This window comes from Sander vitreus, chromosome 2, assembly GCF_031162955.1.
Source record: "Sander vitreus isolate 19-12246 chromosome 2, sanVit1, whole genome shotgun sequence".
Lineage (NCBI taxonomy): Eukaryota > Metazoa > Chordata > Actinopteri > Perciformes > Percidae > Sander > Sander vitreus.
The window spans coordinates 3618970-3638129 of record NC_135856.1 but is presented as its reverse complement, the minus strand read 5'-3'; the positions used below and the strand labels follow the sequence as shown (position 1 = coordinate 3638129).

At 39.9% G+C, this 19160-nt stretch overlaps 1 long non-coding RNA gene across 1 annotated transcript; it reads left to right on the top strand.

Moving 5' to 3' along the window:
* The first annotated feature begins 7008 nt into the window (after positions 1-7008).
* LOC144532537 (uncharacterized) lies at positions 7009-18874 on the top strand. Its single transcript, XR_013503359.1, has 6 exons — positions 7009-7074; positions 8069-8186; positions 15508-15621; positions 17113-17210; positions 17307-17379; positions 18147-18874. It is a non-coding gene; the product is annotated as an uncharacterized LOC144532537 (long non-coding RNA).
* The last annotated feature ends 286 nt before the right edge of the window (positions 18875-19160 follow it).

Sequence of the window (19160 nt, the reverse complement as noted above, 5' to 3'; positions counted from 1 at the left end):
ATATATATATATATATATATATATATATATATATATATATATATGTATATATGTATGTATATATATATGTGTATATGTATGTATGTATGTATGTATGTATGTGTGTATATATATATATATATATATATATATATTTATTTTTATTTTTATTTTTTTATTTTTTTCCTTTATGTGACTATCTATGTATCTGTTTATGTTTATGTCTGGTATCACTTGTGGTTTCTTGTATTGTCTCAAATTAAAAGAAAAAAAAAATAATGAACACAATGAAAATGAACGAGAGAAATAATTAAAGGCTGAGCTAAATGTCCAAACTCAAAAAAGAAAAATGCTTTGGGGGGGCTTTGAGGTATAGAGGTATAGGTATGGACATTGTCTTAATACGGGCCTGACAGCAGGCGGCACTAATCTGTATTGTTGCCCAAAAATGAAAACTGGCAGCTGATTGGACGAGTCACGTTGTCTGATTTCTCCAGAAATTCAAAGACTGTCATGGCGGCTTGTTCAGAATACGATCTCATATTGTACTAAAATAGTTAATGTAATAATAATAAAATGTAAAACTGTAATACCTCTGTTTACTGTCACAGAGGAGGGAAGAAAATAGAAAATATTCACATTTACAGTCGCTTCTGAACAATCCTCAAATGACTATTAAACTTTGTCAAACGATATATGACTATTTATATGAACAATAGGTCAGTTATTCACATGATTATCGTCATTTATTATTGCTTTGGTACAAAATGCACCGAGTAAGCCCTGCAGATCAAAATAGTTTGTATTCATTTGCTATTGGATCATATTAATCTCAAATGCAACTATACACACGTTCATTGTGTAAATCCATACATGCAAAATAGAGCAACCAACAATCACAATAACCTGTCACATATATATATTAGATACATAATAGTAATGTGGTGTTGTTGTAGAAGTTGTCAGGTGGATAGACGTAGGCTAGATGGGGAACAATACAATTTCCTCACAATTTAGAGCAGGGTGATAGTTACCCTATGGAATATTGTCCAGTTGCTAACATTGTATATTGAGGCAGCTGAAGAGTATTGATGTCAGCAATGGCACGCACACTAAACTTGTTCAATGTATGTACACACCAGCCAACTACAAATACACAAAGGAAGCTTGTACAGAAAAAAAGATATACAACAGCAGCATAATCAGGAACTGCTGTACAAGATGTGCAAGAGAAAAGAAAATATGCTGCAAATGTATCAAGCTCAAGGGTCATCCAATCTCTCCTCTCTGTCTGACCACAACATTTCATCGACATCACACCTGATATCCTCCCTTACAATGCAACGAGGGAAAGCCCCCCCCCCCACACACAACAATCTGCTGTGATATCCTCACCTGTCACCTGCTTGCGTTTGGTTGCTCTAAATTTAAGGAACTTGTATTGTTCCCCATACAGCCTACGTCTTTTACAACAACACCACATTACTATTATGTATCTAATATATATATGTGACAGGTTATTGTGATTGTTGGTTGCTCTATTTTGCATGTATGGATTACACAATGAACGTGTGTATAGTTGCATTTGAGATTAATATGATCCAATAGCAAATGAATGCAAACTATTTTGATCTGCAGGGCTTACTCGGTGCATTTTGTACCAAAGCAATAATAAATGACGATAATCATGTGAACAACTGACCTATTGTTCATATAAATAGTCATGCTGTATATAGTTTGACAAAGTGTAATAGTCATTTGAGGATTGTGCTAAAGTGATTGAGAAAAACAGTGATATGGTGCACGTTGCTGTTCCTGCAGTGATGATGAAAGATCAGCGAGGCTGTCTGACTGGTTAGCTGTGACCCCAGTTAGAGACAAACAGGTGCTTTTCATGTCACAACTCAACACGTCAGTATTGTTTCCTCGCACGGACACGGCCTCATGTTACACATCCACACAGGTTGGTTTGTTTTTTCACCTTTTTTCCCTTGACTTTTTTGGACTTGATTAAGTCGGTCTTGACTACAGCCCTGCCTTGAAATCAAAAGTTATAACTATGACTTATGAAAACTTTCTGCTTCTGGGGGAATTTCTTAACATTATGCTCAGAGTGTCGTGTAATTGCAGTTTGAAAAACAGTTTCTGGACTTTTTGGTTTGGCTAGGTGGGCCAAAATGTATTGTAAACCTAAACTGATATACGGGCCGGATTCAAATTTGGGATTGGCCTGTGGCCTTGAGTTTGACACCTGTGCTCTTTCTCCAACCTCCTGATTGCTCCTGAGGTCATATCAAAGTGGGGGGGTCTGGGTGTCCTCCCCCAGGTTTATTTCAAAGACTTAATTTCCCGCATTCTGATACATTTAATGCACCAATTTATGGTGGGAATACCTTTATTTAGCCTATGAGAAGGAAAACACAGATGACATTCAAAATATATCAAAAACATAATGGAATATAAAGCAGTAAGGGGGGTATTTGGTCGGGCATGAAAACCTGCAGACAGACCGGGTCAGAGTGTCGGCCCAACACTGAGCCAGATGGCAGGAGAAGGCTAACTCCTGCCATAGTATAGTTTGGTTATTTTTTGGCTGTAACATGATTCAAACAAATGCATGATATAAAACCAATAAAAAATTGATCAAGTGTTGAAAAGCAGACGCAGAGGGGCTTAAATATATTTTTGATATTATTATATATATATTATTGAGTTATTTTGGCTGCCTCTCTGTTAGAATGCACCAGACTACTCATTACAAAATATATGATTACATTCATAATAAATTAAGATTTTTGTTCTTCATTTCATTTATTTCTTGACTGAAACTCACTTTCTACGTTTTTTTTAAATGAAAATGCTTGTTCTGTCTTGTATCAGATAGATGTTACGACCGGCCACAACACAGTTGGGAGATGCATGCCAAACTAGAACTAGAACTAAACAAAAAACTGAAATGTATTAAAGCATGTTACAGTGTTATAACAATGAGGTGTTAAGGTCAGTATCGGTGAGAGTGCATGGATGCAGAGGTTAATGTGAGGCATGTTGTCGGTATCAAACAAAAGAAGGCAAGGCAGCAAAGAAACCAATCATTGCTCTCGGAGTGAAGGGACCCGCCCACTGGTGTCTCGGCAGGAACTCCGGTACACTGGCCAGCTGTTCCTAAAGTAGTTTCGCTGACCTGTGAGAACCACGTATCTCTAAAAAGATGTTTAAACTTTTCACGGTGTCAGAAAAACAGCCCTGTTTTCAGCTTTGTGACGATGCATTTTCCGGCTGATCCGAGAGGCTTTTTAAAGACTTTATTTAGCTTAAGAAGGAGGAGAGTTTTCTCAAAACATAAAGGAACCCTTCATCCTTCAGTTTATCACAAAAGTTCAACATCAACACATTGGTTGACCGGACTTGAAATAAAATCCAGAGTCCTCTTTATCTGAGATGGAGACGAGATTTCGAGATCGAGACTTTCAAAAAGTCTGGAGACCAAGTACTACAACACTGGCATCTTTTACCAGCTGCTGTCAAACAACAACCACATGTATCAGGTCCAGTGCTGTAATAACTAAGTACATCCACTCAAGTGCTGTACTAAAGTACAAATGTTGAGGTACTTTACTTGAGTCTTTTCGTTTCATGCCACTTTCTACTTCTACTCCGCGACATTTCAGAGAGAAATATTGTACTTTTTACTCCACTACATTCATCTGACAGCTTCAGTTACTAGTTACTTTACACATTAGGATTACTGCACACAAAACACATCTGATGTTTTATAATACTGTTTTTCTCAATCGCTTTAGCACAATCGTCAAATGACTATTAAACTTTGTCAAACTATATATGACCAAGGGCGTAAATCCCAGGACCCCCCCTTCTAAGGGTTGCCCCCCCCCCCTAGAAATATCGTTAAAACAATGCGGTGTATTGTAAATAACATAATGATGTATACTTAAAATATCTGTGTAAGTAGTAAAACAATACAAACCCCCCAAAAAATGCTTTTTAAGTTTAGAAACATTTTGAGTCCCCCCCCTCCCTTGCCTCACAGTGGTTTGGTCCACTGCCTGCTGTAGTTATGGATCGGATCTGTACTCAGTCACATCGGGTAGTGACAGGAGTGTAGTAAGTAGGCGGTTCAAGGCTGTTTTATTCACATTAAACATCGGATGAAGTTGTTCTTTTCTCAAATAGAAATGATGCTGAGTAATTAATTAATTAGTTATGACAAAAAGTTTGCTATGTTAGTGTAATATAATGTAACGTTAGCTAGCTTGTTTACTAGCTTGTTGGATAGAAATGCACCCACTACAACTACCGTTACCACAGCGATAAGCCTAACGTTATGTGTGTGACCTGATATTAGGGTTAATATTGGAGATCTACAGTTGTGTTTGAAGTGGCTGATCAGTGGGTTTGCCGCAGTTAAATATATATCCTCTGTCCCAGACGAAACCTAATATTTATGCGGAGGACGCAAGATCATTTTATCATTATAATATGACCGCGGGGTGAACCTATGAACCTAACTCATATTTAATGAGCTTCACCAGTGGCTCACTAATTTACATTATGATCAGCTGATTTAACAAGTGTACAAAAGTATTGTATTTCTTTTATATGGGGACACTTTTTCAAAGTAAGTCATTATGTTTTAAGGTATTTTTGTGGCTTGTGTACACATGTCCTCTACGAGTATAATTTGCTGTATTATTTGTGTCCCCTTCAAAAATTGCTCTTCAGAAGCTTCTTCTTATTGTCCCCCCCTACTGTTAGATCAGATTTACGCCCATGTATATGACTAGGCCTATTTATATGAACAATAGGTCAGTTGCCAGCTAAACCAAGGGGGTCAGCTTCTCCTCGGACCGCGAACCTCCTATGGAGCCATTTTGATGCTAATAAGCCATCACCTGCCGTTAGCATCCCATTGACTCCCATTCATTTTGGCGCCACTTTAACAGTGAATAACTTTACATCTGAATCATTTAAAGACTCTATTTGTCCGTTGTTTATTTCAAAAGAAACACGACAATGTATAAAAGGCTCCATTACCTTGTACCTCACGTTATGGCTCCGTAGCAGACGTTTTTATAACAATAGGCTAACGATTGTGTCATAACCACGAGACTTCCTGTCTCATAGTAGAGGAGTTACCGTATAGTACAGGAGAAGCTCTCAGGCAGTTTGGACTTCCATTAGCTGTTTAAGTGTAATTACTAGTGTTAAACTAGTGTTTCTGGTTGTCTGAATTTCTTTTCAAAGTGCACCAGATTGATGCATTTAAACGTTAAAATAGACAACATTTTCTTACAGGGGAGCATGCCCATGGACCCCCACTAGGGGGGTTTGTGCCCCAGTGCAGCTCTAGGTCTAGTGACGCCCCTGGGGCAGTGTCCCCGTTTAAAGTTTTACAAAGATAAAAACATTACCGGTTTAGGAGGTATTTATATCTCTGAGCTGAAAATGTCCCCAGATTTTGTCTCAGAAATCTGGTCACCTTAGGCTAAACTGCTCAACCAACATTACGTTTTCAATACCCAAACACTGACTTAAGCTGACAAACAAACAGGGACATGAGAATGTTAAACAGTCATATAAACATACTCACGTGGCTCCACATCCATGAATTCCCACTTCAAAACGGCTTATGAGTTCCCAAACCGTCCTCGGCTCAAAAGTTGCCGTCCTCGTCCTGACCATGGATTATTAAGAGAACAGTCCTGACCGGTCCGGACCTGTTGGTGTGTCACGTGAAGTAATTAACGAGCGCCAAATCTCCTCTGACGTCAGCAACGGAGCTTGCTCCCAGTTGCAAGTAAATTTGACTTGATTTTGGGAGGTAATACATTCAACACAATAGTTAAGTAATACCAAGTAACATATTAAATAAAGCTAACATTTTTAAGTAAAACCACTGAAATGATCATTTCTAGTAGAATGTAATGGTGTAATACATGTAATATTTACAATGCCAAAGAATCAGTTTTTTTCAGTGTATACATGTTCATTGTGTAAATCCATACATGCAAAATAGAGCAACCAACAATCACAATAACCTGTCACATATATATATTAGATACATAATAGTAATGTGGTGTTGTTGTAGAAGTTGTCAGGTGGATAGACGTAGGCTAGATGGGGAACAATACAATTTCCTCACAATTTAGAGCAGGGTGATAGTTACCCTATGGAATATTGTCCAGTTGCTAACATTGTATATTGAGGCAGCTGAAGAGTATTGATGTCAGCAATGGCACGCACACTAAACTTGTTCAATGTATGTACACACCAGCCAACTACAAATACACAAAGGAAGCTTGTACAGAAAAAAAGATATACAACAGCAACATAATCAGGAACTGCTGTACAAGATGTGCAAGAGAAAAGAAAATATGCTGCAAATGTATCAAGCTCAAGGGTCATCCAATCTCTCCTCTCTGTCTGACCACAACATTTCATCGACATCACACCTGATATCCTCCCTTACAATGCAACGAGGGAAAAACCTTTGGCATGACGCAGCCAACAACAAAGCAACACCACATTACTATTATGTATCTAATATATATATGTGACAGGTTATTGTGATTGTTGGTTGCTCTATTTTGCATGTATGGATTACACAATGAACGTGTGTATAGTTGCATTTGAGATTAATATGATCCAATAGCAAATGAATACAAACTATTTTGATCTGCAGGGCTTACTCGGTGCATTTTGTACCAAAGCAATAATAAATGACGATAATCATGTGAACAACTGACCTATTGTATAAAGTATTGACCTTTAAATAGTCATGCTGTATATAGTTTGACAAAGTGTAATAGTCATTTGAGGATTGTGCTAAAGTGATTGAGAAAAACAGTGATATGGTGCACGTTGCTGTTCCTGCAGTGATGATGAAAGATCAGCGAGGCTGTCTGACTGGTTAGCTGTCACATTATGCAAACTTATGCTGTTAATCACGTAAGGCCTTGAACACCTCGTAAGGGGATCAAAGTTAGAGACAAACAGGTGCTTTTCATGTCACAACTCAACACGTCAGTATTGTTTCCTCGCACGGACACGGCCTCATGTTACACATCCACACAGGTTGGTTTGTTTTTTCACCTTTTTTCCCTTGACTTTTTTGGACTTGATTAAGTCGGTCTTGACTACAGCCCTGCCTTGAAATCAAAAGTTATAACCAAAGACTCTATAAGCGTTGCCTGAGATCAGTGGAGTCATTACCCATTGTGCATCCTTTGTGGGTCGTTTTGCAGTCACTGGAGAGAAATTGGTTCTGGAAACTGCCGATGATCTCGATGATGATGTCGTTGATGATTACAGTAAGGGAGTGATGTCACAGCGGGTCTGGCAATGTGTAGTGATCATCATGTAGTGAGCTATACTCTGACAATATGTTTATACATATTACACAGTTATGTTACTGTCCCTTCATCAAGATGATTTTGATATTTAACGTGTAGAGGAAGCATCGACAGTTTGTGATCAATACTGTATCAACAACAAGCTTAAGGCACAGTCTTTCAAGATATTAAATGTTGAAATAAATACAGTATGTTAAATGCTGTAGTTTAGTTAAGATAACATGCTGTATATCACACAACTATTTTTTTTTTTGGAAATTAAGTATTCATAAGAAAAAATGTTCAAGAAGAATTTCAGCAAAATATCACCAGCTTATCTAATGTTAAAAACAACTTTCCGGAGCGCCCTGGTGGCTCGCCTGGTGGGGCGTGCGCCCCATGTGCCGGGGCTTAGTCCTTACCCACGGCCCTTTGCTGCGTGTCATCCCCCCTTCTCTCTACCCCCTTTCCTGTCTTCATCTGCCCTATCAAAATAAAGGCCAAAAAGCCCAAAAAAATTACTTCTGAACTCAGAAACTCAGACTATTTAATAACAGGGTTAAACTTGTGCTACAAAGATATAAACTGGATATGGATATATATTTCTGTGGATCATAAAAAGCATTTCCCATCTTTTTCCCCCCATTGTATATACACAAGAATGTTCTGGATGGATGTAGACATCTTTCTTTTTTTTAAAGATTATTTTTGGGCATTTGAGGCCTTTGTTTTTATAGAACAGCTGAAGATGTGAGAGGGGGAAACGACATGCAGCAAAGGGACACAGGTCGGAGTCAAACCCTCGGCCTCTGCATTGAGGAGCGACCATCTACATATGGGCGCGCACTCTACCAGGTGAGCTACCCAGGCGCCCGACAACTTTCTTAAAAAAAAAAAGTAACTTAAGATAAAGGTTGAAATAAATACGTTTAATGCCATATTTTAGTCAAGATAACATGCTGTATTTCAAACAACTATTCATTATTTTTATTCATCAGAAAAAATAGTCAAGAAGCCAACTTTAATAATGAATTTTAGCAATATATCACCATGGCCACGTTCAGCCCCGACAAGCGTAGCAATACGTTTTTCTAAACTGAAACGGGGGTGCGTTGAACACACTGTTGTGTGCTCAAGCGCTCTGCCTTTTTATTACGACGAGTTTACAGACACGTCTGTAATTGGGTATCACCTGTGACACGGCCAATAAACGAGAGAAAACAAAACTCAAAGCCGTTTCACGCCGAGGAAACATGTCGTTCACCAGGAAACCGTAGCAAAACGGTGCCCACCTTTTTGAGATTGAAAATGCCACTGTACTGACGAATAACTTTCACGCGTTCCGATTGAGAGCATGTGAACACACCAAACTCGAAAACTCGGACTGTCCGAGAGGGGCACATGAATGCACCGTTACCACAAATGAATTTCATATTTTAAGTAAGTTACTTGTTTCTCACTGTTTTACAAATGGTGATGACTGGCAATTTAAAGTGCTCATATTCTGCTCATTTTCAGGTTCATAATTGTATTTAGAGGTTATATCAGAATAGGTTTACATGGTTTAATTTTCAAAAAAACTCCATATTTTTGTTGTACTGCACATTGCTGCAGCTCCTCTTTTCACCCTGTGTGTTGAACTCTCTGTTTTAGCTACAGAGTGAGACCTCTCACTTCTGTTCCATCTTTGTTGGGAGTCACACATGCGCAGTAGCTAGGTAAGGACTACTAGCTAGAAGCTAGCACTGCCAGCAGTTAGCAGTTGGCCACCTCATTCTCAATGGCAAAACACTGCTACAACACACACAAATTCACCCTAATCTACAAAAGAAATTGTATGTGTCCATGTCCCTCGTCTGCAGGTATTCCACGCAAAGTTGGAAGTGTGCCCTCGTTTAGAAAAGTCTCCCGGCTAATCCTGCCTTGTACTGACCGAAGTTGGAGAAACAGCTAGCTGATGTGGTATTAGCTGATGCCAATGACGTAGACAGCCCTGCCGATGTTGAGGCTCACCCAGAGACTGAAGGCAGGACACATTCAGAAACCGTATCTCACTCAAAACAGCATGGATGTTTTTTTGTCAAAGTTTGTATGCATGTGGAAGCACCAGAGACACAAAATAACACCCCAAATAACAGAAGAAGTGATTTTCTTTCATAATATGGGCACTTTAAAAGCTCAAAATGATTGTTTTGATCTTTTTTTGATTGTATACTGTCAGGGTTTGAGAGTTCAAAAGCGAGGACAGTCAGTAGACTCATTGATAGAACACAAAGCCAGCTTTAATAACAAAAAGCTGAATCCAAAAGAAGACAACAAAAAAACCACCAGGCAACAAAAGAAAATACAAACACACTGGAGGAAATTAAACACTGGGAAGACACACTGAGAGCCAGACAGATGCAGACAATCAGACAATGAAACACGAGAACACCAGACTAAAATAAAGAAGTAGAGGAAGAACAGGTGAGACAGGTCAGGGCCGGGCACGCGATATCAAAGGAGGAAACAGGAAGTAAAACAAGACATGACACATGAAAACCCTTTTTGAGCTTGAACCTCCTCTGAGCTGTCTTTATTTCTTTTACAAATGTTATTTTTAGCTAGCCTGGTTGACACCAGACCCTTCTCAGTTGTAACTGAGAAGGGTCTGGGGAAGGTTCATTCACAGCCCATTTCCAAAGGGAGAGGCATTTGAAAAATGCCTCTGGGCGCAATTGGATAGACTTAAAACCAATCAGAGCGTTCGTCATCGTGTTAAGCCCGCCTCAGCGGATGTGATTGGTGCCTCGATTTGGAAAAATTGGAAATGGGTTTGAATGGGCTCTTGGCCAGACGGATTTGCAGAGCAAATCTCAAATTTGTCGGAAGTTCGTCAGGGTTTTCCCGGGCTACTTTTTAGCTACACTGTACAGGTTTTATACACCAAATAGTTTTTTATTCGTTTTCTGTAAAACCTGAAGATTTTCTAACTAAAAGTGCTCCGAATCATACAACAATATAGGTGTTTATCCCTACCCTCTAATACAGGGGTCTTTAACGTTGTCTTAGTCGCGCTTTGCCAGACCTTCCTCCACAGCGCTGCGGAGGAGGGTCCCCCCCCCTCCAACCTGGATCCTACCTTACTTTTAACTTTTCTTCCGTCATAATACTACAGCGCCAACACAAACGTAAAAAAGAGCTGAATTGCTGCTTGAACAAATGACTTATGGAAGCGTTTTTCAGGGAAGGTCAGTCTCATTTCTTTTGTTTTTTTCAGAAGCACTTTGTAACGTAGATTTTGAATCATGCTCTATAAATCAAAGACTACCTCATAATATTATTATATTTACATTACTGCTGGACTCAGAACTAGCTCACCTGGTAGAGCAGGCGCCCATATATAAAGGCTTATTCCTCAACGCAGCGGCCGCAAGTTCAACTCCGACCTGCTGCCCTTTGCTGCATGTCATTCACCCTCTCTCTCCCCTTTCATTTTTTTTTATCCAAATAAAGGCTTAAAAATGCCCAAAAAATAATTTAAAAAAAGCTTTGTTTCATTAGACATTTAGAACAAAGTTGTAAACAAGAGCACAGGTTGTTTAAAAAATGTTCATACTGTACACGTGTTTTTACAAAGACAAACTTTCTCGTACATTCGGTACATTCTCATATACCGAATGTATATTACATGAAACGTTAGATTCTGCAGCTGTTCTGACATGACGGGAAACCTGAGGTGTCATCACGAATCATCCTTCTGTGAGTCATCATTCACTCCTTTCAAAAGAAAAACATTGGCAGTGGTGGAAAGTTACTAAGTGTGTACTACTAAGTACAGATTTTAGTGTACTTATACTTTCCATTACATGAGCATTTCCATTCACTGTTTCTTTATATTTCTACTAATCGGTTAATCTTTGTAGCTCTACTTTTACTTAAGTAAAGTTTCGAATGCAGGACTTTGAATTGTAACAGAATATTCCTGGGGCGATCTTTGGCTCACCCAGTAAGAGCGTGTGCCCCATGTAGACCGAGTCCTTTGCAGCTGCGCAGGTTAGAATCCGACCTGCGGACCATTGCTGCGTGTCATGCCCCATCTCTCTCTCACCTTTCCCGTCTATCCACTGTCACCACAAATAAAGGGAAAAGCCCCAAAATAATAGAAATCTATTAAAAAAAAAAAAAAGAATATTCCTACACTGTGTTATTACTAGTTGTACTTTATTAAAAGTTCTGAATACTTCTTCCACCACTGAACATTAGAAACATCAGAGTATGACTTCTGTGTTGCGTGTGTGTGAAGAATATTTCCATCCTCATCTGTCATTGAAAGCACATTGTGCTGAACTACTGCGGAAAGAGAGGAGACTGAAAGTGCTCCTGGTAGGCCGTCTGAGGGGGGCGCTGTTCCGGGACAGCCGGGCACTGACGGAGGACAGACAGCGCTCTCAGGGTGCGGACGTCAAAACTCTGCTGGTAGTTTCCACACAGAGGGTCAGGGGACTCGCGGAGGGACTGAGAGCGTCCACCGGGAACACTGTAGCTGCAGCATGTTGAGAGGCAAAGTGGAGTATTTTATTGTGATTGTTATCAAAATTACATGTAGACATGTTTTTATACTTCGTCTGTCCAACACAAGATTCAGTATTTAAACAACTGCTGGCCACATAACCAGAACATTTAGGCTGCATCTCATTTTTCTATCTTAGGCTAAATCCCATTTATCTGTCTTACCCCTACCCCTTAGTTTACCCCTAGCCCTTGGCCCTCGAAAACGAGTGGTACATACCCCTATGAAATGAGACGCCACTTGGTTACATCATCATACATACTTAGGTCTGTTTGCAATAAATATTTGTATACACACTGCATGGTGTGTTGTATATCTGTTTCAGTTATCACTGTTTTGAATGTCATTGATGTTCAGAAACACTTTCTTTGTTAACAAAAAGCTGTCTTTATTGCCATTGGGCATCCGTTTTCAGCCCAGAAAGTGGATCAGCTGCTGGGTTTCCTCCGGCGTCCCTGTGTGATACAGGACGGTATATGTAAAGCACGTATCGATGTCTCCAAAGAAAGTATATAGATATAGATATCAAACGAAATTCGCTGCTAATGGAGTTTAGTTAACACTGTAGACATGCATGTAGTCCATTCAAGGCAGAGAAATGCGGGACTGTTGTGCAAATAAGCAATGTAGCTAACGTTAACGTTAACTTTAGCGTTAGCGTTAGCAAGCAAGCGATTTTTAAAAACGTTTCAATTACAAATATGGTTGCAAATATATATGTACAGGACTGTGGAGAGCACAAAACAAGACCGTCATAATTTTTAAATCAATTCTTTAAGCCGAAAATACTTTTTATACTATTTATGGGTCTCTCTGGTCAACCTGGCAGCCATTTTCCTTGTTGCGCAATGAATCTGGATACCCGTTGCTTTTCAAGAAAGCTTGCGTCCTTGATGGGGTATATAGCCCTTCCCCCTAGCCCTACCCCTCGACCAAAATGAGTATTGGGACAGCACTTACTCTCGTGTGAGCGCGCAAAACTAAGGGGTAGGGGGAAGGGGAAGGGTTAAGGCTGCATCTCATGTCTCTGTCTTAACCCTTACCCTTACCCCTACCCCTTAGTTTTGCGCGCTCACGTGAGAGTAATATTCTGGCTATTTCAATTAAATAGGAATTAGCAGCCATAATGCATCGCATTCTCATGAACAGGTTCGTATGATATCGTTTGAAAACTTATGCACAACAATTACAACCCATTCTCGTTCTTAACCTGTAAAATACAGACGCTTGGGGCAGTGGTTGTCAGCGTCAACAGAGCAGCAGCTACGCAACACTTGAAGATGATGTAGTATTAAGAGCGACAACGGTAGCGAGTAGTATGAAAGACCGAAATTCCGCGTAAGGAGGTTGGCTGTGGCGGTGGATAGGTTGTCCCGTTCTTCTTTTGCTAAACCCAACTGTCCCGTTCTTCTTTTCCTAAACCCAACTGTCCCGTTCTTCTTTCCTAAACCCAACTGTCCCGTTCTTCTTTTGCTAAACCCAACTGTCCCGTTCTTCTTTTCCTAAACCCAACTGTCCCGTTCTTGTCCTGCGTGTCATGGAAACGTACCTTTTATTAACCCACCCACGATCTTTTCCTTAACCTAACCTGCGTCAAAAGTGATGCCAATAGTCCCGACCCAGCGCGCTTAGATAAAGCGATTTAGATATGGCGCTAAAGGAGACTTAAAGCGCCAATAACAACGCCAAAGGCACCTGACCAAGCATCTGTATTTTACGAGATGGGAGTGAGAATGTGTTGACGATTCATATCCTACAAAATTACGACGACTGTCAGTCACAGAAGAGGTAAATTAAGCAGTCTTTACAGTTAAATTGAGCCAAGAGAAGGTGACTGTGAGCCGGGTACAGGGCGCCGGGTACAGGGCACCGGGAGGTGACGGTTGTTTCAGTTAAGTTTAGCCGACAACATGCGGCGACAACAGTTTAGTTTAGACACCAAAATGACTAGTAGACTAGAAAAAAGAAGTGGTTTGAGTTAAAACACTGGTTGCCTTAAGTAGTACCCCTGGCTTGAGAGTTCTGTGTTTTAGGACCCAAATATCCACCCTTACCTCCTCCCTATGCCAAACTTTTTCTCAGTTTGATATACCAGCAGTCAGTGGGGTGCATACATTGGTAAATATGTTGAATAAATACAAATTACAGTGCATTACTTTTCACAGCTGCGCAGTATGTACGAATGGTTCATGACAAACAGCCTGCATGATGCGTTTCTCAAACACATTCATCATCCCCAGAGGTTTAACCCTTCACATTTTGGACAGTTGGCCTTTACTCTTTAAAGCTATAGTGTGTAGTTTCTGTTGCCCCCATGAGGAATTCTAAGTAATGACAACAAAACTGTCGGCGCGTCCACATGATACAAGCCTTCCGTGATTCAAAATTTTACTTAAGATTTATACATTTGTAAGTAAAAGTATGAAAGTATAAGATTGTTTTTGGCAGACTGAGCAGAGATTCGCACACAGCCTTACCCACAGTCCTTTGAGTGGACAATATGGACTCTACCTAGCTGTCCTGGATATAATCCACGTACATCTCTTCCCAGACGAGACGATCTGTAACAGAAAGGAATAAAAAAAATGTAAATGTACAAAGTCCCCATCACGCAGAATACACGCATCACACGCCCCTTTTGTAACAGAAGTCAAAGGACTAAGTTAGTTATTTACTAAATGAATACTCTTAAATGAATCACCAACTATTTTGATAATCAGTGAATCGGCTTGAGTCATTTTTTATAAAAAAAAGTGAAACATTCTTCTTAAATGTAGAAGAGAAAAGATCTTAATTGTCATTATTTTCAACAACGAAACACAGTTTAGCAGCTCTCAATATGACCGTTAAATCACAGACAAACAGAAATATAAAACTTAAATGGTAAAATAAAAGAAAATAACAAAAGAAAGTTTGGATTGCTGACTACTCACTTTGGTGTTAAGGTGCTCATATTATGCTCATTTTCAGGTTCATAATTGTATTTAGAGGTTATATCAGAATAGGTTTACATGGTTTAATATTAAAAAAATCACCATATTTTTGTTGTACTGCACATTGCTGCAGCTCCTCTTTTCATCCTGTGTGTTGAGCTCTCTGTTTTAGCTACAGAGTGAGACCTCTCACTGCTGGAACATCTTTGTTGGGAGTCATACATGCTCAGTAGCTAGGTAAGGACTACTAGCCAGTCAGGAGCAGAGTATTAGGGCGTGCCCTGACAGTACTTAGGTAAGGACTACTAGCCAGTCAGAAGCAGAGTATGAGGGCGTGTCCTGACAGTAGCTAGGTAAGGACTACTAGCCAGTCAGAAGCAGAGTATGAGGGCGTGCCATGCTAGCAGCTAGGTGAGCATTATAACGTGTGTTCCAAAGTGACCACGTTTGTCTCTGAAGTAAAGGCTGGACTACAACAGAGCTGTTTGGAGCAGTTTGTGAACAGTGTTTTCTGTTGGAGATGGTAAGACCCTTTGGGCTGGACTTTGGGCTTTTTCACTTTTTAAACCTATAATGTGCACAAAAAAGATATATAACACAATAAAGGAAAGGGGAAAAGCCAAAAAGCATAATATGAGCACTTTAAGTCATCTGGCTGTCTGCAGTCCTCAAGCTCTCTGAATTCATGCAGCCGCAGAGCAACACCAGATCCTGCCATCGCTGACGAGGCACGCCAACATCAAGATCTGGTCCGAAGAGGGTTGGAGGAGGAGTACAGAGACAGAGACCACACACAGCAGCTCAGGTATAGGAGGATTCCCTGGAGGTGATATTGTGATGGGGGGGAGGAAATCAACACAGCATAGTATTCAAATATTTTCTGTGGCAATACTGTATCGATATACAGATGCCAAGTATCAGTCTTTTATTAAATACATGTGTTGGTCCGTTGGTCTGCTTGACAATTCCATTTTGCAGCAAAAAATGTGAGACGAGCAAACAGAGGAATTTATCTTTTTAGATGAAACAGATTTTTGAGAAAGTTTTCCTTTGGGGACATAATTAGCATTTGGAAAAAGAGGCAATAAATAATATATTGCAATATGTTTAAAATAACAATAATGTTGTATTGTTTGTGACAGAGTCACGGGGCATCTTGTGATTTCCATAGAACATAGATATAGCTCTGTACTAAACCTTTAATATCTTCCTGATCAATACATAAAATGGTCTTTGCATGTGCAGGTTTTCACAGGGGAAATAGTTTTAGGGACATTTCTTAACGCCAACTTCAGGACAACCATTGAATTTTTAGCCGTACTCTCAGTTTTTTTCTGCTACTCTTTCACATATTGCTGTGTATTTGAGGATGGTGGCCACCAGAGGCTGCTAGTGAGATTTTTAGATGTTTAGTCATGTTGTGTTATGTTCGACATGCAGAAAATGTTGAATGGCAGGTAAAAGGAACAAGAAAAGTCCACGATAAACAGACCTAATACTGAGATGAGTTCCACTGCAGAAAACCAGTTACACAGTCAGGGGTTTTTCTCTTGAATCTTTTAGGTTTTGACAATAATTTCAACTTTGTGTGATTTCCCCTCTCTGACTTAACTGGCAAATCAGAGGAGCAAAAAGTTCCATTGGGGAAATATCGCCATTCATTCTGTTAACTCTATTCCCGCATAGCATAACAAAAATAGGTTTCAAGATTAGGAATGCACCAAACAATTGCATGACTTATAAATAGTAACATCAGGTTTTTTGTCTCTTTAGGGAGCAGGAGTGAAAAATGAAGTTTGAGACAGTTGGAGAACAATTAGATACCAAACAGGATGTAGGCTCTACAGGAGGATTTGTTGCAACAGACGTACATATTTTTTACACATTCTATTATCAAATGGCTTGAAAAATAGTAGCTGCCGTAAATGGGGCATGCCCTTGTCTTGGACCTTTCTAGGTTTTGGCTGAGCCCCGAATGTATACAACGTCTGCCTCCGCCCTTGCTTTGCTGCTACAGAAAATAAAAAATATATAGGTTCACATGCATGAGTCACAGCACAGACGAAGGTATCAGAACCAGACGGATACATATCAAGTCAGGATCAACATGACATGCAATGAGACTTTAAAACCAAGAGACAGAACATTCAAGCCTCAGTGTTTTTACTGTTAACTTGACAAAACTACTTTTTCTAGAATCTGGGATAATAACAAGCTTGTTTTGTTGCAATCAAGTCATGTAATTTGTTATTTCTGCTCTTAAAAATGTCCCATAAATCCCACCATCCTCTATTAGCTGGAAGGACCTGCAGAACAGCTGTCTCACCTGCAGATGAGAGAGACGTCCCGTCCCGACAGCTGACCTGGAGTCAGTTGGAATCTTTTCTAAAGAATGTAACCGGATCAGTCACCCGCACTTAAAGCTACAAAATTATCCTGTCCTCCCCTTTCTTTATTTTTTAAAATAAGTTTGTCTTCTCTTCTCTTCAGATGTTATCGCTGCAGGAGATCCAGGACAGAGAAACCCAACACTGCCGCCTGACAACAGAGCAAACTGACCCTGGTAACCATGATCACACACACACACACACACACACACACACACACACACGCACACACACACACACACACACACACACACACACACACACACACACACACACACACACACACACACACACACACACACACACACACACACACACACACACACACACACCTCCCTCACTCCTCTACACACACATACACACACACACACACACACACACACACACCCTCACTCCTCTACACACATACACACACACACACACACACACACACACACACACACACACACATCTCCCTCACTTCTCTACACACACACACACACACACACACACACACACACACACACACACATCTCCCTCACTTCTCTACACACACACACACACACACACATCTCCCTCACTCCTCTACACACACACACACACACACACACACACACACACACACACACACACACACACACACACACACACACACACACTTGTGATTGGTCCAGATTGGTTCACACATGATAGTAGGGTAATAAATGTTGTCTTTTCCTTTTTAAGAAAGTCTTTATTGTGTATGAAGAAGACACACACACACACACACACACACACACACACACACGTACCCGCACGCACGCACGCACACACGCACACACACACACACACACACACACACACACACACACACACACACATACAAAAAACCATTTGTCTTTATATAGGCCTATGGGTTTAATCAAGGCCAGGGCATTTTAACCCATGTATAATCATGTGTTTTATGCATTTGTCTCCTTCTTAGATTAACTGAATTGAATCTGAGAATATGGACAATGAACGTCGCGTTGCTGTTTTTCAAAATGATCAGTGAAAGAAACTCCTCTATGCCCCATCAGAAAACTCTTTTATCATCATTTACAGTATAATTAGGGGACATCCATACTCTTTTTATTTCTTACCATCAAGTTTCTTGTTTACTATGACTTTTGTTGTTGGATGGTTTTAGTCTGTTTATATTTATATATTATTTTTATGATATAAACGTGGCACCAAAGTGTCCATAAGGTTATATGTAGCCTATATAAGGGCTGTCAAGCATTTTGAAAATGATAAAAAAAATCTAATTAATTACATGCTTTGTGATGAATTAATGTAAATGAGGCTTTTAAAAAAAATATTCAAATGGATTTTGGGTAGATTTGTGAATCAGTGATTACGTTCATAAACTTTAAAGGTGAACATTTAGGTCAACTTTTATTTCCCATAATTCTCATTCCTGTTTGATATTGTTGGATTTCCTTTGTGTGTGTTTTTTTGTAATCTTTTGTGTCAGGGCAATATTTGTCATGTGTTGACAGTCAGCAGACACCCCTGCATAACCACAAACTGTTTCATAGTTGACCCTGGCAGAGTTGGACTGAATTGTTATTTTACAGACTGTAGTACTTCAGCAGCAGCAGTCCCGTCTATGTCGGCCTGCAGCCAGACTGGGACCAGTATCCTCAAACAAAGCATCCATTCACAGGAAGGCTGGGGAAGGAGGGGGGGGGTCTGCTATACATTTAGGTGAGCCTGTGTAAATTAATAACAGTATATATAAAAGTCTGGGGGGGGGGAATACATTGTCAACGTGCAGAAATATCCACATGGTTGGTTTGAGTATTACTCTAGTGGTTAAAATAAATAGGAGCTGGTATCTGCTGTGGATCAGACGGAAGTAAAGTATAACTGAACTGAATCTGGACTCACAGAGAGAGAGAGAGAGAGAGAGAGAGAGAGAGAGAGAGAGAGAGAGAGAGAGAGAGAGAGAGAGAGA